Below are 27,588 nucleotides of genomic sequence, written 5' to 3' on the forward strand. Positions count from 1 at the left end.
GAATTCTCGATCATTTATGAACTTCAGGTCATCTATTACTTGTACATGTCTATGTAATAACCAGTTGTTTCAATAGCATATTTTTTCTCAATATGAGTTATGTACTTCCACACCCGAATTTTCGGTTTTTACATTTGAAATATCTTTTAAAACCATGGCTAATTAATGGTAGAACTGCACTAACCAGTCAGAACTGAATTCACTACTTGCACATTGAAAAGCAAACCAATATAAAAATAAAAGAGTCACGCCAACAACATATCAAACATATAATAAACGTAGTCATTGTCAACTGTTACTATCACTAATAAATGACCAATATAATGAAAACAGCATTAAATTTTTTTGTTAGTGATTTATCATTTTATGAATTGTAATGTCGCGAAGTTCTCCCTCTCACTGAGTTCTCCGCGTACACTTTTTGTATGATTTGTATCCACGTTGTTAGCTAGGTAGAGGTTCTTACTTACCTTTCGCTGGGCGAGGATACCTGTAGAAATAGGTCGTCCTGGTGGATGTAGACGGTAGGGTAGACGTTCGAGTCAAGATCACACACTTCCGATCACAACAAATGTTTATTGGGTTTAAATACAATCCTTAACTTGCGCGCTCTTTACAGATGACGATTTGCTCTGTCGGGTCTCTGAGTCCCGTAGCAGAGTCGTACTTTGTGGATTTCTGTATGCGTATTTGAATTGAATCCCGGATTCGCGTTAAACGGACTGGCCGATTCTAAATGAATTTTACAGAAGTGATCCGGTTATACACTATAATTGATCTGTGTTGTTTCTGTAGTATAATTTGTCTGCACTGTTTCTGTAGTATAATTTGTCTGCTACTGGTTCTACACTGAATTTGATCTGATACGGGTTCTGTACTATAATTGGTCTGAAGTATATATTTTGTCTTTGTCTGCACTGTTTCTGTAGTATAATTTTTGTCTGCACGCGGGCGGTTTGGTCTCGTTATTATATATTGATTAATGAGGTCGACTTTTGATTTGCCAATTCGGGTGAACCACCTCGTCCGGATCGTCAGCGTTCTTGCCGTACGACATCCCGGCTGAGTTGCTCACTCAGAATTTTTGCGGAGCGATGAATTTGGATGGTGCAATAGAAGTTCAAAGAATTTGTATCGCGAAATGTAAGTTTAAAGAATCTGTATGGCGAAATATAAGTTTAAAGAATTTAGGTCGCGAAATAGCGGCTTAAAGAGTTTGGGTGGCGAAATAGAAATTTTAAAGAATGCGTCACAGGACGTGACACCTGGCCGCCTAGATTGTTGCATATCGGTACGATATCAACAAATAAATCTGGAAAGAAAATTTTCTTTAAGCGCTTGTGTTATCCAAATTCATAGTTTGCGGTTTTATGAGTTAAATGAGTTTTACAATTTTAAGGTGAGTGTAATTACAATATTTGTTAGTTGGTGTGAATTTGTTGCGCTGGGTAAAATTTTTTTGCTAATATTTCTTTGCGTTTACGAATTGGTATGTTACAAAGAGTAAATGGTTTCGGACGACCATTTACTTCCCTCCCCGCTGAGATTGAGGCGGTAGGGGCGCGTAGCGGAATTACATATAGTGCGTGTACTGAATAATATTGTAGACCGACACTTCTGGGCTTCTTTATTAACTTTTAAATTCAATGTTTCTAAAATGAAATTGGTAATTCTTAGATCCTCTATTGTGGCTGGTATGCGCTGAGACAGCGGTGTTTTGCATGCGCTGGTTCCGAGTATTATTGAGCGCTTCATCGGTTAATGTCCTGTGTTTTACTTGGAAATTTTGTGCACCTGGTGGGGTAATTGATATATATATCCGTTGATCGGGCAGTATCGCCATTTCGAATAAAATATTTTTTTCTGAGCTTCATGTATTCTACCTATCTGCGTGGCAGGACCATTGCGATGGACCTTTCGAAGCCGAAAAGCGAATTGTTTGCCGCCTGGGTAAGTGTTTTTTTTTTTTTTTTTTTTTTGTTGTTGTTGTTGTTGTTGTTTGTTTGTTTGTTCGTTTGTTTTATATTGTTTCCTTTGTTTTCCATTCAGCGCACTGATGGCCGTTTCCGGTGTTACCCCGGAATGATCGATGTGGCGTACCGCCGGGCGGTTCAAGAGTTCCGTAAGGAGTTCCGCCGGTTTTTGGGGGAGCTTTTGGACTGGGATGAGGATCGTATCCTCGAGATTGCCCCTCTCTTTGAGGAGAAGTAGACGCGGCCGACGCTGCCCACGCCGTCCTCCAGGAGACAAGAGGAGAAGGAGAGAAAAGAAAAAAAATAATAATAATAATAATTGTTTTTCCTTAAATTTATGTACCTTTTTGTTTTATTATATATATCTTTTTTTTGAATAAACTTTCATTTTTCCTAATCTTATTTTTGGTCCGTGTATTGTTATTTCATAAGTCCTTCACTTCGTGTATGTGACTGATAAGTTTAAATAACCATTCTATCACAGTGTTTACTTAATCATTCACCTACACAGTATCTCCTTGTGATTGCATCCAAGTATATTTGAAATCTGCGTGATTTTTGTGCTGAAATACTCATAACACCATCATTATGGCAGATCAGATCTCCCTTGCTCAGCGCATCATTCAAGCGCGCCGAAGTGGATTACCCTCTGTTATGGCAAATTTCTCACGATTGTTGACATCAAGTAGCGACAGTTTAATGCCCATTGTACTAGTTGCTTATGGTGACACATGCAATGAAGACTTCAACGAGAGAATGTATACATCCTGGCATACCCGGGCCATACTAGCTGAGTTAGTAGCACAGCATTGGGCTAAAGCAAATAGTGTCACAAACAATGATGTGATCATGGCCAGACTGTATGGAGAACTAGCTGCTACAAACTTTGCATCCGAGAAAAAAACACGACGTGATATTATGATTGCTAGATCTAGTATTTATAAGATCTTACTAAGTAATCGACCTGCACAAAATTCATTTCAAGTTGCTATCACTGACATTATTAAAAGATGTAGAGAAGCCGCTCGAAATCAAATTGTAACTGTAGAGGAAGCTAGCAAATTCATGGACACTGAACAGCCGGTATCACTCCAGACACATATATTCTACTCCATGCGAGGACAAGCTATTCCATCAGAATTTCTAAGAAATGAAAACGCGAGAAATGCTTGGATTGATCTTGCAGATCCTCTAGTGGATTACATAGGACTTGATAATATCAACTTTGACATTATAGACGATATTACACCAGTTTGGCTGCAGATGAGCGAAGGTTCGATGTTAGGATATTTGGAAGCAAGAGTTATACAAAACATAGACAGGTGCCGATCTCTCATTGCAGGGGCTACATTTGTCTATATAGTATCTATGACTAAGGAGCATAATTTGACAGCAAGTTGGATAAGCAGACAAAAATTATACTACAGACCAATTATAGTACAGAACCCGTATCAGATCAAATTCAGTGTAGAACCAGTAGCAGACAAATTATACTACAGAAACAACACAGATCAATTATAGTGTATAACCGGATCACTTCTGAAAAATTCATTTAGAATCGGCCAGTCCGTTTAACGCGAATCCGGGATTCAATTTAAATACGCATACAGAAATCCACAAAGTACGACTCTGCTACGGGACTCAGAGACCCGACAGAGCAAATCGTCATCTGTAAAGAGCGCGCAAGTTAAGGATTGTATTTAAACCCAATAAACATTTGTTGTGATCGGAAGTGTGTGATCTTGACTCGAACGTCTACCCTACCGTCTACATCCACCAGGACGACCTATTTCTACAGGTATCCTCGCCCAGCGAAAGGTAAGTAAGAACTTCTACCTAGCTAACAACGTAGATACAAATCATACAAAAGTACGCGGAGATCTCAGTGAGAGGGAGAACTTCGCGACATTACAGTGGTCACATACATCTGTCACAGGACGTGACAGAATAATTCCTAATCTAAGATATGATGATTTGAAGCACGATCCTTCGCATATAAACCATAAAATTTATCTTAACACATTCGTATCGGGCTATTTTTCACAAAGAATTTATCAAGAAAGCGTACACGTATCGCAAAACGAGAATTCTCGTTTGCCGGCGACAATATTTATTTTTTAAAAACGAGAACTGTCGTTTCCCGATGCTAATGTGTTAAGATGAAGTAATCCCCACATATATTGAACAGAACACATCAAAAGTCATCCCACAAAACCGTTCTGCGATTATTACAGATCGATAAAATAATGTATATACAAGTTTTGCTAAGTTATAATAATTAAATTGGATCTTTCCCAATGATAAAAGATGCTGGCAATAATTTTCATGATATCGGTTATCATTAGAACTAAGAATATTCTTCAGTAAAAACATGTTCTTTCTCAGAAATTACAGACATTTTAGTATTCTTGTATTGAAACAGAAAATTAATTGAATAAATTTAAATCGGAAGGATGTTATCTTTCATCAGGACCTCACTTCTATTGAAATGAACTGAAGATTATATTCCATTTTTCTAGATTAAATTCAAGTTTTTGAGTTTCGTTTCAAAAATAAACAGTTTTTTCATAGAAAATGTTGTACTAGAATGTATCAAATTCTAGATATCGACGAGTAGAACTCAATTGTTGCAAAATCTTCCCAAAACATATTTTGCGATTTTACGATATGTTCCGACGAGGCGATTTTTTTCAAAATTCCCTCATTTGTAGGTATTGACTGGAGGTACTTTGAGGTATATAGACTGGCCCGGTTCAACCCTCCGACATGGCCAAAAAGGACCAATGACCAGATGACCATTTCCGAAAATCTATCAATGAAGAATTATAACCATTTCTAAGCCGTAGGCCGATGGGCCGGTACCCTATATGATTTTCCTTGGTGCTCTTTGTCGCTGCGTCTTTCAATTGTTTCAAAATTTAAAGAGACTACAGATTAACGGTCATTAAAGCGACAGCGTGGGCAGTGACACTGATACTGAGTTTTCAATTATATTATATAACATTGTTACTATTATTATTGTTATTATTATTCTTATTATTACTATTCCTACTACATACTGTTACTTTTTAAAAAGATATTTTATGAGGTTTTTTTAAAGTTTTTTCTAGCTTTTTTCAGATTCTTCCAATATTTTTACTTATATATGTAGATGCAGCAACAGCAGAAGAAGATAGAAATTAAGTAAGTACAGAATTTTTTAAAATTGTTATTGAAAACAATAACTGTTAGTAGTTGTTATATGCGGATTCTATATCACTGGCGTCAGCATTTGTTTTGCTGACTCAGCAGTAATTTGACACCATCAGCAGAAATATGATACCCCACCCCCATGACCTTGAACTATTTCTGTCTTATCGGAAGACGACACAAGGCCCCACCCACTTTTTCTACGTCTTGGAAATGCGGTTTTTTTGTTGACGCTGCAGCGTGAACAGCAATGAAACACTTTCGTCAATGACAGCCTCACTTTAATAAAATGGGAGAAAGTTGGCAATGTGCGTCATATGTAGTTTGACAATTAAAAGTGCAAGGATACTTAACGCGTTTGTGGAAAAGAGAAATGGAGGCTACGTTACTGCAGGAACTCGAACGCATCACCGAATTATTGGCGCAGCGAGCGATAAACATCAATACCGAAGATGAGCGTTGTGATTGCTTGGTGCATTGTGACCAGTGCATCGAATTGATAGACGAACGATTACAAATGGGAGACGATTTATCAGTCGAAGGATGACGAGATATAGAAGCATACAAAGAAAGAATCGACGCCTTGCGTAGGATATTGTATCGTGACAATGATCATCCTAGTGGTCAAAAGGCAATATTACTAAACGAACTTGCTTGTATAGAACAACTTTTGACACAACGTATTGCAGCCATAAGTAGTAACGACGACCGAAACGCATGTCTGGTGCAATGCAATCAATGCATTGATTTAATGATAGAGCGGCTGAACTTTACTTTACCGGGCCCAAAATTTTGGACCTTTTTTTTTGAATCTATAGTTTTTGATGTGGAGAATCCAAAAATGCAAGTCTTAACTTTAGGAATCCAATGGTTAAAAAGTTATAAGCGTGTAAAGTTTGACATTTTTAGCGGATTGCTACGATACTGTGACGCCATATTGACTTCTTGTCCAATGAACGGTGTCGCTAGCTGCAGGCAGATTCACGTGGATGCCGACTATTTTGGCGGGTTTATTCAAACCGTTTTAGCTAAATTTGTTTTCCAGATGTTTAGCTTTTTATTGCCTTTTCAATTGTTCTGTAACCAAGAAATAAACGATTTTTCAGAGTTTCTTATGTCTTGAATCAGTGCACAGCGACTTGCGAATTTTCCTCTTTTCATTTTATATTGTATTTTACTGTCTTTTATTTAGTATTCTATTTTAGCTTTTAGTATTTTCTATTTTAGTGTTTACAATTTATTTAGTTTCTTGTATTTTTTTTGGTTTATTGATATTTTGTGTGTTCTTTTTTGTATTTTGTGTGTTCTTTTTTATATTTTGTGTGTTCTTTATTATATTTTCTTTGTTTTTTACTACTTTGTGTATTCTTTTTTGTGTTGTGTTTTTTTATTTGTCCTATTTTTATTCATATTTGATTATAATATATATATAAAAACAATGGCAAATGAAAAGTTCAACTTACTTAGCTTGCCAAATTCGCAAGCAGCAGCAGTGGTTTGGGCACGGGAACACGGATTGTTACGTACAACGAAAAATTGCCCAGTTCACCGGAAACCGATGAAGTTATATGAAACTGAATCTTCAATCGGCCGATTTCGTTATACGTCCCGTACATGTCGGCAATTTGCGGCCACGGTGAATTCATTTTTTAAGGAAGTGCGTTTACCTTTACACAAAGCGATCATGTAAATTTCAAGTTGATTTGTATCATTTTAACAAATAACTAACATATTCTTTGAAATATTTAATAAATTATTAAATTTTTTAAGATTGATCTATTGCTTTTCCCGCGATTTTTCCTACACTGATACCGCCCACGAAGTGTCTGATGTTACGCGGGAGGATAATACTGAAACCGTGTCTTCCGCCACAATTGCTGCGTGGTTTCATTACTGCCGCGAAATGATAGTAGACCACTTTTCAAACATGCAGGCGGAAAAACCGAAATTAGGAGGAATTTCGGAATCCGGTTCGCGGATCGTTGTACAGGTGCATTGCGTACTAATATCATATTTTTTTATTATTCCACTTACGTTATTATTATCTTATTATTTTGATATTCAAGATCGATGAGGCAAATTTTGGAAAGAGGAAGTACAATCGCGGTAGAATTTTAGAAGGACACTGGGTGTTAGGAATGGTGGATACTAGCACCAAGGATTGCCGAATGATTGTAGTGCCTAATCGAGAAGCCGCAACATTAATCAACATTATAAAGGAACACGTTGTTGCTGGCAGTGAAATACATACAGATAGTTTTCGCAGCTACGCGGGACTTTCCGAAGCAGAATTTATTTACAAATCTGTTAATCACAGCGTAGAATTTGTAGGTAGGTAAATTTGATACTGTCTGAGTTAGTTAGGTGTATATTTTTTTAAAGAGAGCAAGAGAACTCAATTTTATGAATAATTTAAATACAGCTAGTGATGGGACTCATACCCAACAAATAGAGTCAAATTGGCGACCGGCGAAGGACTGGATGAGGGGGAGGGGTCGTTTTCACGACGAGGAATTGCGGATCGCTTGTGTGAATATCTGTGGCGAAGGTTTTGCCGTCATAATAAAATAGACCTCATGGGATCAATGATGCAAGCGATTCGGAAACAATATGTTTTTAAATAAGGTAAGCGGAAGTTTAGTTCTAGGCTATGCGAGGACCAATCAGGTTATACATCTAAGGCAATATAGCGCCACACTAACGTACCAAATCCGCTAAAACTGTCAAACTTTACACGCTTATAACTTTTTAACCACTGAATTCCTAAAGTTGAGACTTGCATTTTCAGATTCTACGCAAAAAGAGCTACAAATCAAAAAAAAGAGGTCCAAAATTTTGGGTCCGGTAAACTAAAGTTTTACCGATAGAGCGATTGCAACTCGAAAAGGACTTATCAACTGGTTTGAAAAATAGTTTATCAGCCAGGATAGCGAGATTTAAATCGTTAAGAGCAGAGTTACATGCTTCATCATCATCATCATCTCTTATCTGGGAGGATGTAGAATCAGCTTTCCATAACCGAATAACTACAGGAATTATAATCAACACCGAGCATATTGAACCACGAAACTTTTTGGAAGATGCTAGAAAAATAGTATTCCAACGTCTAGAGGAAGTTTTCCAAAATCATTCATGCATAAAAGTGAATACGGTGTTGTATGGGGAGTTTACCGTTAATAATAAAGTGATGTGAAAAGTTTCAGTGTGAGAAATAAACAATTATTTTCTACATCAAACTTGAACGATTGGTATGACAAATACGTTGTGAACTCAACTTTAACACTGATGGAAGAATTTCAGGAACGGGACAGTGGTTGGGCGATATCGAAAATTCTGCATTTGATGTTAAATATCAATAAATGCAATCCGATGCATGCTGGTTGTTACACCGACATACCAAAAACAATCAAGGACAAAAGAGCGGTAGTAAATGTGACAGTTGACGATCATACGTGTTTTGTCAGATCGATAGTTGCAGCATTGTATCCCGCCCATGTGAATACAAATCGACCATCATCGTATCCCAACTATGACACCGTTTTAAATTTGGAGGGCATCGCATTTCCAATAACCCTTAATCAATATACCAAAATTTGAGCGCCAAAACGATGTTTCGATAAACGTTTATTTCTGGGATTTGAATGTGAAAAGGTGTGCTCCGCTCCAACTCACCACCAACAAAAGATTTCGTCACGTTAACCTGCTGATGCTTAAAACTCCCAACCGTAATGTGCGTCACTTTGCATGGATTATAAATCTTTCTCGGCTTGTTTCACACCAGCTCAGTGCACATAAGAGTAAAACTTATATTTGTGACAGGTTTGTATCACACCATTACGATCTATTTTAGTGTATGCGTTTGTTCTTTTTGTACTAATGCAGTTACTTTGTTTATATGCAGATACCTTCACTACTTTTATGCGGAAGAAAAGTTATTGAAACATACAGAGGACTGCATGAAGATGAACGATTGCGCAATCATTCTACCATCGAATGAGAATAAAATAATAAAGTTTGATAATTTTTGTCACCGAGAACGTCATCCATTCATCGTGTACCCCGATTTCGAATGCATGCTTAAGAAGGTTAACAGTAACAGCAATCAAGGACACTGCAATGCATACCAGCAACACGAAGCATACAGTGTGGGATATTATTTTCACTGTTCATACAACGCATCGGTGTGCGAGTATCGCGCGTATCGGGGTCCTGACTGTGCTGAATGGTTCGTGAATGAACTTGAGAACCTTGTAAGAAAAATTGCACCATTATTTAATACGATTGTGCCCATGACAAATTTGACGGGTGATGAAAGAGAAAATTAGATGAATGCAACGCATTGTTATATTTGTGAAAAACCGTTCGACATCGACGAAACAAAAGTTCGAGATCATTGCCATTTCACTGGTCGTTACCGAGGACCTGCTCATCAGGGATGTAATTTAAATTATAAAAATAAACGTTTTATACCAATATTGTTTCATAACTTATCGGGATACGATGCCCATTTTGTAATAAAAGAATTGGTAACGATTATCGAAGGCTCGACATCAGTCTTGCCAATTACAAAAGAAAAATATATTTCATTTTCAACGAATCTAAAACGTTACAAAATTTCGCTTCGATTTATAGATTCATTCAAATTTTTAAATTCAAGTTTAGATAAATTGAGTTCGTATCTAGGGAAAGACGATATGACGATTTTGCGGTCACAATTTAACTTTTTGAACGAGATAAGATTCGATTTGCTTACACGAAAAGGCATCTTTCCATACGATTATGTTACCGACTACATGAAACTGAGCGAGACGACATTGCCGACATGTGACAAATTTTATAATCAACTAAGCGACTGTGCCGTTTCACAGCAGGATTATGACCACGCGATAAAAGTCTGGCACAGTTTTAATATAAAATCACTTGGCGAATACAGCGATTTATATCTAAAAACAGACGTTTTATTATTGGCCGACATTTTTGAAAATTTTCGTGGCAGCTGTTTGAGAAGTTACAAATTGGATCCTGCATATTACTATACTTTACCCGATTTTACGTGGGATGCAATGCTGAAGCACACGCGTATCGAATTAGAATTATTGACAGATATCGATATGCTACTTTTCATAGAGCGCGGCATACGTGGTGGTTTAAGTCAATGTTCTAATCGATACGCAAAGGCCAATAATAATTCCGAAGAACCATCGCGATATTTAGTTTATTTCGATGTTAATAATTTGTATGGATGGGCAATGTCGCAGTATCTGCCTTACGGCGAGTTTAAGTGGTTAGATGATAATGAAATTAAAACTTTTAACATTCATGCGATATCCGAAAATTCGAACATTGAATATATTTTGGAAGTCGATTTGAAATACCCGCTAGAATTACACGATAAGCATGCAGATTTACCTTTTTGTCCAACACGCGAGAAGCCTCCTAATGGCAAACATGAGAAACTACTCGCTACAGTTCAGGATGAGCAACGTTACATCATCCATCACCGCAATCTTCAACAATGCTTAAATCATGGTTTAAAAGTTTCTGTAATTCATCGCGTTTTAGAATTTAAACAATCTCCATGGCTTCGCGAATACATTAATTTAAACACGCAACTTAGAACTGCAGCTAAAAATGATTTTGAAAAGAATTTATTTAAATTAATGAATAATGCAGTGTGTTCCGTTCCGAGGAACACGCGGTACGAGGATTTCGAAGGTTAATTCATGACGGTTTCGCGACGGTATAGCTATTTTTGAGTAACCTTGTAATATTGCCGGCAATAGTAATTTCCCTTTTTGCAACAATGGATTTAGAGTTTTATTTTTTCGTTTCGGTCTCAATGGCTAAAACACGTCATAAATTGAGTCTTTCCGAAGGGTAATGTGACAACGGTCATCTAACGGTACGGGGCCTTCGAAGGCCAACCTGGATGGAAAAACCCCGGCGTTGTCGAACTTTCGAGGTCCTCTGGTACCTCAGGTACCGCTCCACCCTCTCCTGGACGAAATCGCGCTACGGGCGAAGGGAAGGGCGGACTCGGTGCTTGACGGATGCGCTGATTGGAAAGTTGGCTTTTTCGAAAAAGGCCAATCAGCGTAGTCTCCCCGCTTACCGGGAAAAATCGACATTAAAAAACAGCGACGTTCGAACGCGAGACAGACACTTCGACTGATTTTTCCGGTCCGTTACAAGTCAACGTTCGTGACTATCGGAATTAGAATAATTGTTTCAAAATTAGTTTGGCGAAACAAGCGTCGCGATAGACTGTTAGCCATCAGGCTCTTCCAAGGCTTACAACTTGGAAGGACGCATAGATCCGTCGGCAATTATTCGCGACGCGGTGACGAATATCGTTCGGTCCGTCACCACAGTGTTTGGCAAAACTATGGAGAACGTTAGAAATCATGTAGATGTTAAATTAGTTACAAAATGGGATGGTAGATACGGGGCCGAGGCCCTGATATCAAAACCAAATTTTCATAGCAGATCAATATTTTCGGAATATTTGGTCGCAACAGAGATGCGAAAGTTGGAAATTAAATTTGCAAAACCCATTTATGTTGGTATGTGTATTCTGGATATATCAAAAACATGTTTGTACGAATTCCATCATGATTATATTTGGCCGAAATTTAAACATCTTTGTAAAATATTATACACAGACACAGACAGTCTTATATACGAACTGGAATGTGATGACATATACGATGTAATGAAACGCGATATACATCGGTTTGACACGAGCGACTATACCGAGGACAATGTTTACAGTATGCCACGAGTAAATAAAAAAGTACCGGGATTAATGAAGGATGAAAATAATGGGTGTATAATGACTAAGTTTGTCGGACTTTGGTCGAAAATGTATTCTTTGCGCGTAGAGGGCAAACGGGACACGAAAAAAGTGAAGGGTGTCAAAAGTAACGTAGTTAGGAAAACTATTTCCTTCGATGATTATATACGTTGCTTGTATGAACGTTTAGAAGTGCATCGTGAACAGAGATGTATTCGTTCAAAATTGCACAATGTATATTCCATATGTGAAGAAAAGAAGGTGCTTAGTCCTTACGATGATAAACGATTCATAATTCCACAATCCACAAGAACATTGCCTTGGGGACATTATAAAATAAATAATTATTCGTAAAAACATAATTTATTCTTTGCTCCACGAGTAAAATATTATTAATTTCCAAGTATCTTTATAAGCCTGTAGGGTTTCGAGTTCATGCAAACCTTGCAACTTCATGAGAGAGAAAGAGACCGGAGTTTTTACTTATCTCAGGTCTTAGAGTATGGAGGGAGATGTTTTCTCAGTGCTTTATAAACCCAAGCGTGTTCGTTTTATTCATTATTTTCTGTTCAACATGACCGTCCCAAGATTAGAATCCTTGGCATTCTTGACAATCGTCAAGCATTATCGTAAGTAATCTTCAACAATTACCCTTAGCGCGTAAATTTTATTTATTTTTAACTAATTGTTTTCGTCTTAACAGCCATAGTTATGCCGGTGTGTGAATTTGCACCGGCGGAGGAAGCTGCGCGATTGCCGGTAAAGTGCCGCGAGCGGCAGGAGCGGCGGCGTGAGTACGAAGCGCGGTGGGCGGCAACTTGGACGGAGGTCGATCTGTTCGACCACCGATATTTGTTCGGGGAGGAAATCGATGTAAGTTGCCTGTCCGTTTTTATTTGATTTATTAGATTTTTACTGCGTATTAATGTGTATTTTATCTGTTATAGCCGGACTGGTGGTAGCCGTTTACATTTATATTTTTTGTTTTTTTACTTATTATATTTTATTATAATTATATTATATATTATTTTACTTAAAATATAAAATATCTATAACCGTTATTAGTGTAATTTATTCTTTACCACACCCTTCACCATACTCCATTAATGTAATATAATATGAAAATAAAAATTATGTAATCGTTATTAATGTAATTTATTTTGCCCGACCCTTCCCAATAATCATACTTCATATCCTTATATACAGGGTGGCCCACATAACTCTTAACAGCTCAATATCTCGAAAACTATGACATCGATTTTAAAGTTCTTAGTCTTAAATTGCATGGATCTGAAGGGCCTTTCTAACTACATAAACATGAAGTGGCCCCCCCTTCTTCTTTAATGGGGGGCGGGGGTACCTTTATAATTTTAAATGGAACCCCTTATAAAACGATACATATTTAGATTCTATAGGAAAAAGCAAGTAAATTTTGTCTGAAACATTTTTTTGTCAGATATTTCCATGATGAGATTTTAACAGTTTAAAGTTTCGACTTGTAGGTACCTACTTGAAGCGCTCATTTGAAATTAGCACCTCATTTCCAAAAAACAAAACTTTTAGCAACAGTTCTATTTGCACCCGCAATAGTTCTACTGTTCCTAAAAGGTTTCAGAAATATGTAGTTCCGGCGAAATACCTGAAAAAATTGCATTTTAAAAATATGAGGTGCCAACTTCGCATGGCACCGCATCATGCGAAAAATGTTATTTAAATCATCGTACTGACGATGAGAACGTTTTCATGGATAACTGAGTCAAATTCAAGAATTGTACCTACAAGGAAGTACCTACAAATCGAAACTTCAAACTGTTATAATCTCATTATGGAAATATCTGACCGAAAAATGTTTCAGACAAAATATACTTGTTTTTATCCGACTTCGAAAAGGAGGAGGATACTCAATTCGATCAGTATATATATTTTTTTTTTTTCTGGCTTTGTTCACCGATTACGCCGAGACGGATGGACCAATTGAAACGAAACATTTTGCATCTTCTAAAGTATGTCTCCCCATTGGTCCCGTTAAAAAAACATTCTATAGTTTTTCATTCCGAACGATTTTTATTGCAAAAAACGCACTATTTCATGTACGTGCGGTGTATGTTCACCGATTATTCTGAGACGGATGGACCAATCGGAATGAAACTTTTTGCATCTTGTACAGTACAATTCCCCATTGGTCCCGTAAAAAAAATATTTTGCATTTTGGACAAACTCCAGGCTAGGAGTGCCAAACACTACGTCATCTCCTTGGGCATAGAAATGCCTCACAATATTGTCAATTCCTGTAATCGCGTTCGCCACCCTACACATAGCCCTGAAGCTACATATATTGAGGATAGTATCCAGAACAGCTGTCCACCTCCAGCCCGATGGAAGGCCATTCACCCAGGGGAAACGTTTATCCCCGGCGTGCACGACAGCGCCCAGCTCAAAGAGTGACCGCCACAACGCGTCAAACACCTTCTCGAAATCAGTACCCGGCACCCGCTCGGCAATATGGGCTCCAACCTCAGCCAGCACCACCCTTATAGATTCCTTACTCTGGTGCTGGTCGAATCCACCCTGATCGAGCGGCACCTTCCACAACACGTCACACCTGACGGCTTCAATCAGGTCGTAGTCTATTCTCTCATTCCCGTCCTCGCCTGCAAACAAAGTACTCAGGGGTGAACCGTGCAACCCATCCTCCAAAAAGGTCGACAGATAGTTCATCTTCCTGTTGACCTCGTTGCCCGTTTTGACCACTGGGCGGATCTTCGAACCTTCACTTTTCTGCATCACATGCATCTCTTCCTTCTTGGCAGTAACCAATTCAACTTCAATTAGCTCATCTGGCTTATAGTACCCATCGACACCTTTCCCCCTGGCCCTCTGCGCCTTCCTACCTTCTACATCAACCTTGAGACTCTGTCCAGTACCGGACTTCCCCTCCATCCACTTACACGTACGCACCCAGTCTGATATACTGACCAGCTTCTTTGGCACTCTCCACTCGCTGGCCATAAACTTGCGGACCTCCTCGGCCAGAATGCTCATATACGCGTGCTCACCCAGGGGACCGCCCAACTCCAATTCTTCACCCAACCACTTCTTTGCCTCAGGAAAGAGTTCATCCACGTCCTTGTACGGCACGAACCCATACCCAAGCTCCCAATAGCAGAACTCTCGCCAATACGGCGTGACCGACATTCCCCCCATCTTGTACAAGCCTGTCTCCTTCTTCAACACGCCCTGCAACCCATGCATGCATGCATTAGGGAATTGTGTTTTAAGCTGAGCTGCTCGTGCCAACACGGCCCTCCCAACCCTCGGGTACGCAGCCCGGAATAAGAGGTGTAGATGATCCTCAAAAACACCCTCCCCCAATGAGCATCCGTCGCACCTCCTGTGACGGGTCTCTGGTTTCCTGAGATTAAGAAGAAACTCATTATATTCCATCTTCCATGCAGGGTTACCACACCCACAGTTTAGTTCGTATCCAAGCTTCCCCCTCAATTCACCCACCGCGACCTCTCTCATGCGATCGAAAAGAGCGGGCGACCATTGGTCCTCAGGTATGATCCTCATGTCGCCACGCCATTCCCGCTCGTCCAAGTACTCTAACGCCGTGCGGCCGCAAGGGCATCTTGGGCCTCCTTGCCTCCATGCTCTTCGAGAACCTCGGGCCTCGCAACAACACGCTGGACAACTTCGCGCTGTCGAACGCCCCTCTGATTCTCCCTCTCCTCTAGAGTTGGAGGGTCCAACCCCTTCTCCGTGCCGATGTTTCGAGCTCCCTCCTTCTCCCAACCCAGTGGTCCGGCATCCTCGAAGTTTACAGTAATCCTCTCCTCTGCTGTCCGAGCCAGTGTCGCTTCCTCCACCTGTCTCTGAAGACTTAGAATCTTCTCCTCTTGTGGGCTGACCCCGGGCACATGGGCAGCCCCTTCCCCGTTTCCCTCCTTGTTAGATTTAGCCCCCCTAGCTACTAGTTTTGAGGCATTAAGCCCCATCGGCCTATCGACATAGTTAGACTGTAAACCTGTCGCCTTCTCATCAATGTCGCCGCGGAACAGGATGGTCCCGTCTGCATACTGGCTTCCTGTGGCTGTACTAGCCGTACCCCTCGGAATTACCAACGTCTTGATCGTCTCGTTGGTATAATCTTTAACCCTCACTGCCACTCCCCACCCCCAGGTATCGGGGGGGGGGGGGGGGGGCGCTACTCCCTCTGTCCTCCCATCCCAATACACGAGCCAAGTCGCCGCCATATGACTCGTCGACGGCCCAAACCACACCATCCATCTGTGTCCCGTGTGGGTGCGTCTTGTAAGACAACCCCCAGTTTCGTTCGACGAACTGGTTCATGTCCAATCGCATAAGGACCTCCTCCAACTGAGCATCATCCTCACCCTGCCCAAACTGAGCGTAGCACATAGCAGTCCATGACTGCCTGGAGGTGTCAAAAACATATGCTTCCCCTCCCGGCCTTCCGCTACCCTGGATACAGAAGCCGCTCCATTCTGTGTTAGTTATACTACGCCAATAAGAGCTAGGGGTGCGGATCCCGGTGAAGGTACCACCATTACCCTGGGCATGCTGGTTTATAGCCCATGAATAATTTGCATAATCGGTGATAAAATAGCCGGCGAACCAGCTGGTTGTGGTACCGACCCCATGGATAGGATCCTTGATCAAACGACTCCAGTATTTCTCGGTATGTGGGTCCTCTGCCGGGAAGGCGATCCTGTCTTGTTGTGCACTCGAACGTTTGAATAATTCAAAACCCCGACGTAGGAGCCTTCCTCGGCTCAGTCTATCCAGTCCACCGCTCCTACATCTGGCGGCTATCTGTATATCATCCTCGACGTTATGCGTGTCATAGTATGCGTATCCCGTCCCCAGAGCAAGTGATGCCATATTATCCCATGCTCCAATCCTGACCACATGGTACCGCCGGGCGCGCTGTCGTCTCGCCACACGCTGATCCATCCCCAGGACCGCGGACCATCCCCCGTACGCCCGGTAACTATCGTCAGCCACCGCATCTGCCGGCGCGAGCCCAATGCCATCACCCAAATTCATCCCCTCGATTTTCTGGTGCCACCTAACCGTCAGAGAAACGGTTATGGAGTTGATCTCCAACCAGTTGATACCCTTGGGAAAATACCCTGATGCATAATCCGAAAAACCAGCCCGCAATGACTTAGTTGTTGTCAGCAGCCGCCGGACCACGGTGTCGAGGGATCCATTAACATTGTGGGCGACTATGACACGGTCACGCGGGAGTTCGCCCCTGTGGTCACAACTCTGCACGTCATATACGACACCGCCCAATGAAATTGAGGAGGTCGTTTTTGTCGGTATGACGAATATGATTTTTGAGTCCCGGTCCGCGATGTCTACCAAGCCTGCTGTCCTTATGAATGTCTCACGTCGTGTCCTCTGACCGTCACCCTCGCCCATGTCACCCACCATTGCCATGTCATACACGTCGAACACCTGTGCTAGGGGATATGTGAGCTGGGACACTATCCACGCATCCCTCCCAACGCAGTCAGGCTGCCCATTGTCAGCGACCGGTATGACCCGCACCGTATCCTGACGGACATTCCACACCTCCCCCCCTCTTCCTCCTACAAGCAAGTCACCCCCGCTCCTGAGCATGGCTTCAAGCACATCGGCGGTGATAAAAACCGCCTGATAGTCCCAGTCCCCAGTCATACGCGTCGATACAATGTGCTTCTCAGGTTCCTCAGCCGTAGCCCAAGCGTAACCCACACCCGATGGCTGGACCATGCGTCTTTCTCTAAGCTCATCGTACAAGTCGACCTTAATAGCGAGACTCCGGTAGTCTGCCTTGCTGCTACCGATATATGAGTCAAGCCCGGCCGCCAACAAGGGGGTGTTGCTCATGTAACCATATGTGTACAGGCCCTTCGCCGGATTAATGACCCCGGGACAAGACGGAGCCGGGTTGGTCGCCGCCTCTATGACCGTTGCTGCAGTCTCTGTTCGCTGTAGTTTGCCATGCTTGAGCCTAGGATCAATGCCCACCCCCACCCACTTGAGCCGCCTCCACGAGTCTTCCCCGCCAATCAGGTTCACCGGACGGGGACCCAGCCCCTCGTTCACACGGGGCGGTGGATCCATCACTACGGCCACTCCATCACGCATTGTTTTGTCCATCAACGCCTGTTCCCCTCTTGGGCCCAACAACAATTGTTCTACCCTCAGTGGAGCCGCTTCCACGTTAGCAGCCCCGCCGACTGCGCCCTCGGGTTCAACCTCATCTTCGTCTGCCTCCTCCTCCTCCGGGACGAAATCCCCATCTTCCGTCATTACGCGGATCTGTTCGTCCTCTATGAAGCCACCATCCACCGCACGGACGCCCGGGCAAAAATATTGATGAAGAGTGCCTGCGTTCGTGAGCGCCCTACTAGACCGATCAGGTCCACGAGCATAGTATACGACAGGATTAGCCAGCAATGTCTCATATGTGGTGCCCTCGTTAGGCCCATCCTCGTGAGTCATTTCACACGCTTGATCCCAGAACAGGTCCCTTAGCATACCGAAGCGCCCCTCCCGCGACGCTGCACCTAGCGCCACACTATCTATGTTACCATTCAGTGTGTGCATTTCTTTATTGTGCGCCTCCGCGGCTGCGTTGACCCACTGGGCCCCCATCTCGCCGTGTGTTAGTCTGTCAATCGTGGTCCAGGTCCTCTTACCCCCCTGTCTGACAATGCCCACGTCCCGACATGCCTTACCCCCTAGCTCAAAGAAGGTGCAGAATGGACACACCCTCTCTCCTCTAAGTGAGCCTACGGTACTATTAACCGCTAGTATATACGAAAAAGCGTATGCGGCCTCATCGTCCTCGGCCTCGCTGCGTTGTAAAGCCGCCTCCATCTCCGCCTTCTCGGCATTTAACTTACTGATGGTGGCGCTATCCGTCTTGTCCACTGCCTCCAGCGCATCATCGATGCACTCCGCCCGTTCTTCAGTGCGCACATCGGGATTGTTAAGGGCCCATAAATCCACAGCCTTCTTTACTACGAGTGACCCTACTTGAGGCTTGTCCTCAAGACTACCAACGATCTGCGTCCTCCACTCTCTGAGTGTTCCCTCCCCAATTCCTATCTTTCGGAGAGCCTGAGCGACAGCTGCTGCCCACCTACGGTTTGAACCTCCGTTTCCTAAGATCCCCATGATGCGGGCGGGGTCCCCCTTTACCTGCTGAGCAACCTCGGCCGCTCGTACACTAAGAAGCTTCTTCGAAGTCTTCTTTTTTGCCGGTAGACCTTTGTCAGGAGCAGGGCGCTGGTCACCTTCCCTGCGTGATGTGTACACCTTTCTCCCGCTGTCGACGGCTTCGTCGTTCCCTAAGGCCAGTCGGGACGCCCTAGTCTCGTATTGCGTAGGTACCCTCCTATTCACGGCAGATGGAGGCGGAGCACCCGCCCCCACAAATGTCGACCAGATCGTCAGTCTGTCGTACTCAGTCCCACTCCCACGCTCTCACGGCGATTTGCCCCCGTATACGCCTGGGCGTAAGCCCGTGCGTCGCCGACCTAGCGGCCTGCCGATCGGTATTTAGAGGGAGGCACTTTGAAAGCAACACGCCGTTGGAACTTTGAAAAATTTCGATGCCTCGACAAAATTCGATTTTTTGGCTAAATGGAGCGTAGATGTACATTTATCTAAGAGAAATCCTATGTAAATGAGGTGTCCTAAAGCTCTCAGATAAATGGCAACAAAACAAAACTGTTAAATATGGCTAAATCGAATTAATATAACACAATAGTTGCAGAGATGCACACCCATTGGGCGAAAGGGAATCCGGTTCCTATTCCGGAACCCGGCAGCGGAACCGCATACCATTCGGGCCCTCGTAAGAGTGTTCGTCGGGGTAACCCAAAATGACCTGGAGACGCCGTCGGGAGATCTGGAAAGAGTTTTCTTTTCTGTATAAGCGTTCGAGTTCCCTGGAAACCTCTAGCAGGGAGATAGGGTTTGGAACGCGAAGAGCACCGCAGTTGCGGCGGTGTCTGGATCTTCCCCTCGGACCTTGAAAATCCAGGAGAGGGCCACGTGGAGGTGTCGCGCCGGTTCGTACCCATATCCGCAGCAGGTCTCCAAGGTGAAGAGCCTCTAGTCGATAGATTAATGTAGGTAAGGGAAGTCGGCAAATTGGATCCGTAACTTCGGAATAAGGATTGGCTCTGAGGAGCGGGGCGTGTCGGGCTTGGTCGGGAAGCGGGTCTGGCTGACGTGCCGGGCCTGGGCGAGGTGAACGGTTGGCGACTTCGGTCGCGTCCCGGGATCCGAGCTCGGTCCCGTGCCTTGGCCTCCCGCGGATCTTCCTTGCTGCGAGGCTTCCGTGGCGGTTACGCCGTCGTGGTCGCTTCTTCGGCCGCCATTCAACGCTTAGCTCAGAACTGGCACGGACTAGGGGAATCCGACTGTCTAATTAAAACAAAGCATTGCGATGGCCCTCACGGGTGATGACGCAATGTGATTTCTGCCCAGTGCTCTGAATGTCAACGTGAAGAAATTCAAAAAAGCGCGGGTAAACGGCGGGAGTAACTATGACTCTCTTAAGTGGAAAAACTGAAATAGATTTTTCACAGCCATTCAGAGAAAAAAAATAAAGAGACGAATTTGCGTGGTTAGTAAACTCAATAAGCTTTCATTAGCAGACATCCCCTCTTGGACGTACTGAAAGGTAACTAGTAGGTGTGTTATTGACAAGAGGGACTTAATAAGACTTTAAATTTATTCAGGCGGTTTCTTGCTTTCTGTTTAGCCTTTTTTGTCCTACAATCCCTAGGTGGTCTTGATCTAACGTAGGCCCTATAGGGGGCCCGCCCCTGACTTCCCGTATGGAGACCAGGGGTCTAGGGTGTAAGGGTAAGCAGGCCTCCCCTATGCCGAGGCGCACACTCGGTCCTGTCGTGCCGAATCATGGAACTGTTATTGATCCCTGTATACTCGAGAGACGCGAGGCGATCAGAAAGAACAATGCTTGGGATGGTCTGGAGAGCAGTAGCGATGAGGATGAGCCCCTCACACACTGTAGGGTCCTTAAAAAGAAAGACAGGTCACCCTCTTATTGTGATGGCTTGTCAACCCCCCCGACCCAAAGAACACTCGGTCCGCCGTTAATCTCAGGTAACGGGGGAAAAACAAGGTTTTTTGATGGTCGAGTAGAAACCTTTAAGGAGAAGGTCCTCTCCTATACCGAATCCAGCACCCCGAACCGCCAAACGGAATACGACAGGCTTACCATCTGGTCTGCAGTGGTGGGAGCAGGTGTTCTACCCCCTACAGTTGTAAATAGGCGGACTCCGACCCAATATGAAGTCGAGGCACCCGGCTCTAATACTAGGAAAGACGATCCCGTGGTGCCCACGGGCCGGGTTTTTGTCCCGAAGAAAGCTAGCGGCACGGCCCAGTTGCCCGATGGGGACGTACCGAAGAGAAAGAAGTCACCGAGGAAATTGCTCAGTATAAGGGCATTCGAAGTCGCCCAGCAGGTTAAGGGTGACCCGGCACGTATAATGGGCATACTGGGCACCGGAGGAGTAAACCGGAGGTGGGCTACAGCAGTAGCACAAGCCCTCCGGAAACTGGGAATCGGGGAATCAACACTAAAACAGTGGAGGACTCAGTTACCTGGGACCCTCAAGGACAAGCCTCAGGCGGGTTCCCTCACTGTTAAAAAGAATATAGACTTATGGGCACTTAATAACCCGGATGTGACAGTGGAAGAAGAAATCGAGCTTATAGAGGACACCCTCAGCACAATAGATAAAGCCGATGTCACCAACGTCACAAAGCTGCACGCGGAAAAGGCAGAAATGGAGTCTGCATTAAGGATAAGGAGCGCGGACGAGGACGAAGCTATGTATGCCTTTGCGTACATATTATCAGTCAACTCGTTCGCAGGTTCGCTTAAGAAGGAAAGGATATGTCCATTCTGCCTATTCTTCGAGGTTGGCGAAAAGCAGTGTAGGGATATCACCACTGTAAGAAAGATGGCGGAGAGGAGTGGGCCGATGTATAGTAGGCTCACCACGACAGAAGCGGGCGCGCAGTGGGTGAATGCTGCTGCTGAGGCCCACAACGTAGAGATGCACGCCATCAATGGAAATATCGATAGCATCGCCTCGAACACAACACAGCGTGAAGGGCGTCTCAGTTTATTACGTGATTTATTCTGGGACCAAATGTGTGAGATGACCCGTGAAGACGGGCCTCACGACGGATCCACGTATGGGGCACTCCTATCTAACCCCGTCCTGTACTATGCAAGAGGGCCTGACAGATCGAGTAGAGCCCTTACTAACACAGGGACATTGCACCAATATTTCTGCCCAGGAATCCAGCTAGTAGATGGTTGTTATAACGAGGATGTCCAAGTGCGCATCATGAACGCGGAAGGGAATGTGGTCCCTGCCCCTGAAGTGGAACACGAAGAGAGCGACGGATCCGAAGCTGCCAATGTAGAGGAAGATGGCATAGCAATTGACCCACCCGCGGAGGGTGGATGTTCTGAGCCTGGTAGTGTAGAATCGGGTTCCAGTGTTCGGGAGGACGAGGATGCCGAGGTGGTGCCCCTCATACCTCCGCGTGTCGAGGAAGAGCGGGGACCAGATTTCGCGGGTCCAGTGGGAGGCATCGACGCTTGGGCCAGACTCAAGTGGGTAGGTGTTGGAATCGACCCGAGATTGAAGCACGGTGAGTTGCGGCGTACTGAGGCAGCAGCAGCTATCATAGAAGCTGCAACTAACCCATCGCCATCGTGCCCTGGTATTATTAACCCATCGAAAGGCTTGTATACCTATGGGTATATGAGTAATACCCCATTATTGGCAGCGGGGATAGATGTTTATATGGGTGGTAGTATGGCAGACTATAGAAGTCTAGCCCTCAAAGTTGACCTATATGATGAATTGAGGGAGCGTCGCGTGGTTCAGCCTGCGGGCGTTGGATACGCCTGGGCCAACACTGAAGAGCCCCAGAAACATATAATATCTACAAGGGCCACGGGCGACTGGGATTATCAGGCTACCTTCATAACTGCCGATGTACTCGAGGCGATGTCGCGTGGTGGAGGAGAGCTGCTGGTCGGCGGACCCGGCGGAGAAACGTGGAGCATCCATCAAGATACTGTACGTGTGATCCCAATTGCGGAAAATGGACAGCCCGACTGCATTGGTAGAGACGCCTGGATCGTGTCTCACCTTGCGTATCCACTCGCGCAGGTGTTGGACGTATTTGAAATCGCAGTGGTGGGGGATGCTGATGACGATGGAAATCAGAAGTTGAGACGCGAAACGTTCGCCAGAACGGCGGGCCTCGTAGACATATCAGACCGAATATCAAGGATAATATTCGTCATCCCAACAAAGACTACCGCGTCGGTAGTCTTAGGTGATTCTATCTATGAGGTGCAAAGTTGCGACCATAGAGGAGTACTCCCCCGTGACAGGCCAGTGGTGGCCCACATCATCAACGACGCCCTTGATGTTGTAGTTCGTAGACTGTTGACGACTACGACGTCACTTAGGACGTGTTTTTCTAATTATACCGCAAGCTACTTCCCGAAAGGGATTAACTGGCTAGAGATTAATTCAATCAGTATCTCTCTAACAGTCAGGTGGCCACAAAAAATAGAGGGTACTGATATGGCCGGGGACGAAGGGACGGTTTTTTATGGTGCACCAAGAGCCGTCCTCGAGGCTATGGGTTTAGCCCCGGCTGATGAGGTGGAGTATGCCAGTTATCCGGCCTATGGAGCATGGTCTGCCGTTCTAGGCATGGACCAACGCGTGACGGGCAGACAACGTGCCCGCAGGTATCCGATAGTCAGGTTGGGGGCTTGGGACAACCTGGCCTCTCTCGCCCTGGGAACCGGATACGGCTACTACGACACATTTAACACCGAAAATGACGTCCAGATAGCCGCAAGATGTAAGAGTGGGGGGCTGGATCGGCTCAGTCGCGGGCGACTCTTAAGGCGGGGGTTCGAAATGTTTAAACGATCTGCCGCCCAGCAGGACAGAATCGCCTTCCCTGCGGTGGATCAGCACGCAGGAAAGTACTGGAGTAGGTTGATTAAAGATTCCAGTCACGGCACAGGTACAACTACGTGTTGGTTCGCCAGTTACTTTATAACGGATTATGTGGATTACTCCTGGGCCATCAACCAACACGCTCGGGGTGCGGGGGGTACATTCACGGGTATACGTACTCCCAGCTCATTTTGGCGGAGCATAGCAAATACGGAGTGGAGTGCGTTTAACATCCAGGGCAACGGAAGGGCCGGAGGAGGGCCATACACGTTTGATACGACCAGGCAATCGTGGACAACTATGGCGTACACCCAATTTGGACAGGGTGAAGATGACTCACAACTCGAAGAAGTTATCATGCGCCTTGATGCAAATGAGTTCCAAGAAAGGAATTGGAACCTCACATATAAAGTGCACCCCCATGGAACAAGAACGGATGGGGTAGTTTGGGCCGTAGACGATTCGTACGGCGGCAACTTAGCCAGGATGTTAGGATGGGAAGACGAGGGGAGTAGTACCCCACCACTCGACGTTTGGGGTTGGGGTGTAGCGGTCAGGATTAAGGATTACACCAATGAGGCAGTAAAGACACTCGTCATCCCTAGGGGCACTGCCAGTACAGCGACGGGTAGTCAATTTTCCGATGGGACTATCCTACTAAGAGGGGATATCGACGAAAAAGCGACCGGCCTCCAATTCAATTATATTGACAGGCCGATGGGTATGGATGCTACCAAGCTACTGCCGCGAAGGACGGGAGAGGGAAACGGAAGGAGGGCTGCCCATGTGCCCGGGGTCAGCCCAAAGGAGGAACGAATCCTAGTCCTACAGCGGCAGCTCGAGGAGGCGGTAGCAGCCCGCACTGCGGAGAAGAGAGTCATCGACAACCCCGAAGATATGAGGGTGCTGGATCTCGAGCGAGCGGGAATGAAACACCCCCAGACTCTGGAGGAAAAAGAGAAACAGAGGGCCCAACCGAGGCAAGAAGTTGTCAAACGTGTTGTCCCGAGGCCCGAAACCTTAGACGAACATGGCGCCAAGGGGGGCCCAGGTGTGCTTGCGGGCGCACAGCACTGATTAACATCGACAAATTGGAGTGGAAGGGTAAACTCAATGTTATACCAGAAGACAAGTGGTCACCAGCTCTCTTCGAACGGATGAGAGAGGTAGGGGTAGGTGAGCTACGGTGTAAGTTGGGTTACCAACTCAATTGCGGGTGTGGGAGCCCGGCGTGGAACTTGGCGGGAGTAACTATGACTCTCTTAAAAGTCATACGCCAAAAGCAATACGCTGCTGGTAGTTGGCTATTTTCGCGCAAGGTCTTAGGAGATTGGATCCTCCTTTCTCGATGCAGGCCCCAGTAGGCGGTCGTTTGAGGTGTCGGGGCTTGCCCTAGTATCCGAGATCAGTCCTACGAGTCGTAGTTAAGCAAGCAACCACCTCTTCGATGGTTCCCGCCACTATTATCTCTTCCCTTCTTTATGGAAGGTTGAGAGAAGCTAAGAGTTGCCTCTGCGAAACATCGGTCCTGAGGGTTGCCAGCCCTCTCGACTGTATTCAGTTGGCCCTCGAAATCTAAGACAGCCTCGGATAACCCGGACGGATTTAGTCGGTGGGCCCTCAGGCTCATCCGACCCAACGACGACCCGACCTAGTGAAACTGAGGAAGGTTTATCTATACCCAGTGAGGTATTCAAATGCCGAGTATGCGATCGGCCGTTTAAAACTCCTAGGGGCAGAGGAGTACACGAACAAGGACAGCACAAAGATTGGTACGACGCCAATCAGCTTAAAAGCGTTACTAATCGGAAAGCTCCATGGAGCGCCGAAGAGGCAGCCCTCCTGGCACGGCAGGAGGCGCACCTTACATTGAAAGGTGAACGGTTCATTAACCAGGCACTTTTACCATACTTTACAAACCGCACCCTCGAAGCAATTAAGGGGCAGCGGCGAAGTGCCAGACATAAGGACAAAGTCCAGGAGCTCATAAGAGAGATGAGCGAGCCTGATGTACCGCAAGAGGAGCAAGCGGCTACAGAAGAACAACATTCAGGTGAAGCTGGCACCTGCCTGATAAATGAGATCAGTGAACTTTTCACTGTATTGAACCCTCTTCAGGGCATGGATTATCACGTCTCGCATCTCAACGGAATTTGTGAGAACATTAAGAACTGGCCTGTCAACAGAATATTTGAAGAACTGGAAATCTACCTTTTAAAGGTATTCCCCGCGCCAACAAGAACGACACAGAGAAAAAGTGACGCGCGGAAACGCACACCGAAGAATGGCATCACCAAAAGACGGCTAAGGCGGGCCGAATATGCACAAACACAACGCGCCTGGCGAAAAAATCCTTTTCAGTGCTTAAGATCAATACTGAAAAGGAAAACTGCCACGAATACACCGAATAAAGATGTTATGACATCTTTCTGGCGCACGGTGATGACCAATGACAGTTCCGAAACACCTGGAACTGAACATGAGCTACAGACAATCCAGGCTTTATGGAAGCCAATTCATTCTTGGGAGGTTAAAAAGGCCTACCCCGCAATTACAACGGCGCCAGGCCCAGATGAAGTGACATCGAGGCAATTAAGAGCAATGCCTCTTGGTATTCTAATAAGAATACTCAATCTTTTCCTACTATGCGGTAAAATACCAAAACGCCTATTGGAATCTAGAACAACGCTGATTCCCAAAAAGGAAACCGCATCGGAGCCTGGTGACTTCCGTCCTATAACCGTATCATCGGTTATAGCAAGGACCTTCCATAAAATATTAGCAAATCGCCTCCTGCGATTAGTTGAGCTAGATGCAAGGCAAAAAGCCTTTAATCCCGTCGACGGATGTGCGGAAAATGTATTTCTGTTTGACATGATACTACGCCACCATAGGCAAAACTTTAAACCATTATATCTGGCGTCTGTGGACATTGCCAAAGCGTTTGATTCAGTCACGCATCGCACGATTAGTGATACATTGGTCACCAAAGGTCTTCCTGGTCCAATGATATCATACATAAATTATATATATGAAAACAGCACAACTAAGCTGAAATGCGATGGCTGGATATCAGATGAAATCCATCCAAAATGTGGGGTAAAACAAGGCGACCCCCTATCGCCCATAATTTTTAATATGGTGATCGATAGACTCCTCCGTCAAATACCTAAGGAGATTGGAGTGGACATAGCTGGGATCCACTATAACGTATTCGCTTTTGCGGATGACCTAATCTTTATTGCATCAACACCGCAAGGTCTCCAGCAAACGCTTGATCTGGCAGTAAAATTCCTCGCTCAATGTGGCCTCGTAATTAACACTAACAAATCCTTCACAGTGGCCATGAGGAACGTTCCACATATGAAAAGATCCGTGGTGGACGTTAATACTAAATTTCAATGCCTTGGACGTACCATGCCGGCAATGAAAAGATCTACGGAATGGAAGTATCTGGGTATACCATTTACCCCAGAAGGACGCTCCGTGTTCGAGCCAGAGCAGAAGCTCAAAGACGATTTGAAGGTGCTCACTAGAGCCCCCTTAAAACCGCAGCAACGCTTATTTG

General features: G+C 44.8%; 1 long non-coding RNA gene across 1 annotated transcript in view; it reads left to right on the forward strand.

Moving 5' to 3' along the window:
• The first annotated feature begins 19,649 nt into the window (after positions 1-19,649).
• The window catches only part of LOC123989280, a 10,452-nt gene continuing 2,513 nt past the window's right edge, over positions 19,650-27,588 (forward strand). The window contains exons 1-2 of the long non-coding RNA XR_006830502.1: positions 19,650-20,544; positions 23,650-23,654. This is a non-coding gene — a long non-coding RNA (uncharacterized LOC123989280). The remainder of the gene's footprint in view (positions 20,545-23,649; positions 23,655-27,588) is intronic.

The sequence above is a fragment of the Osmia bicornis genome, unplaced genomic scaffold (assembly GCF_907164935.1).
Source record: "Osmia bicornis bicornis unplaced genomic scaffold, iOsmBic2.1, whole genome shotgun sequence".
Taxonomy (NCBI): domain Eukaryota; kingdom Metazoa; phylum Arthropoda; class Insecta; order Hymenoptera; family Megachilidae; genus Osmia; species Osmia bicornis.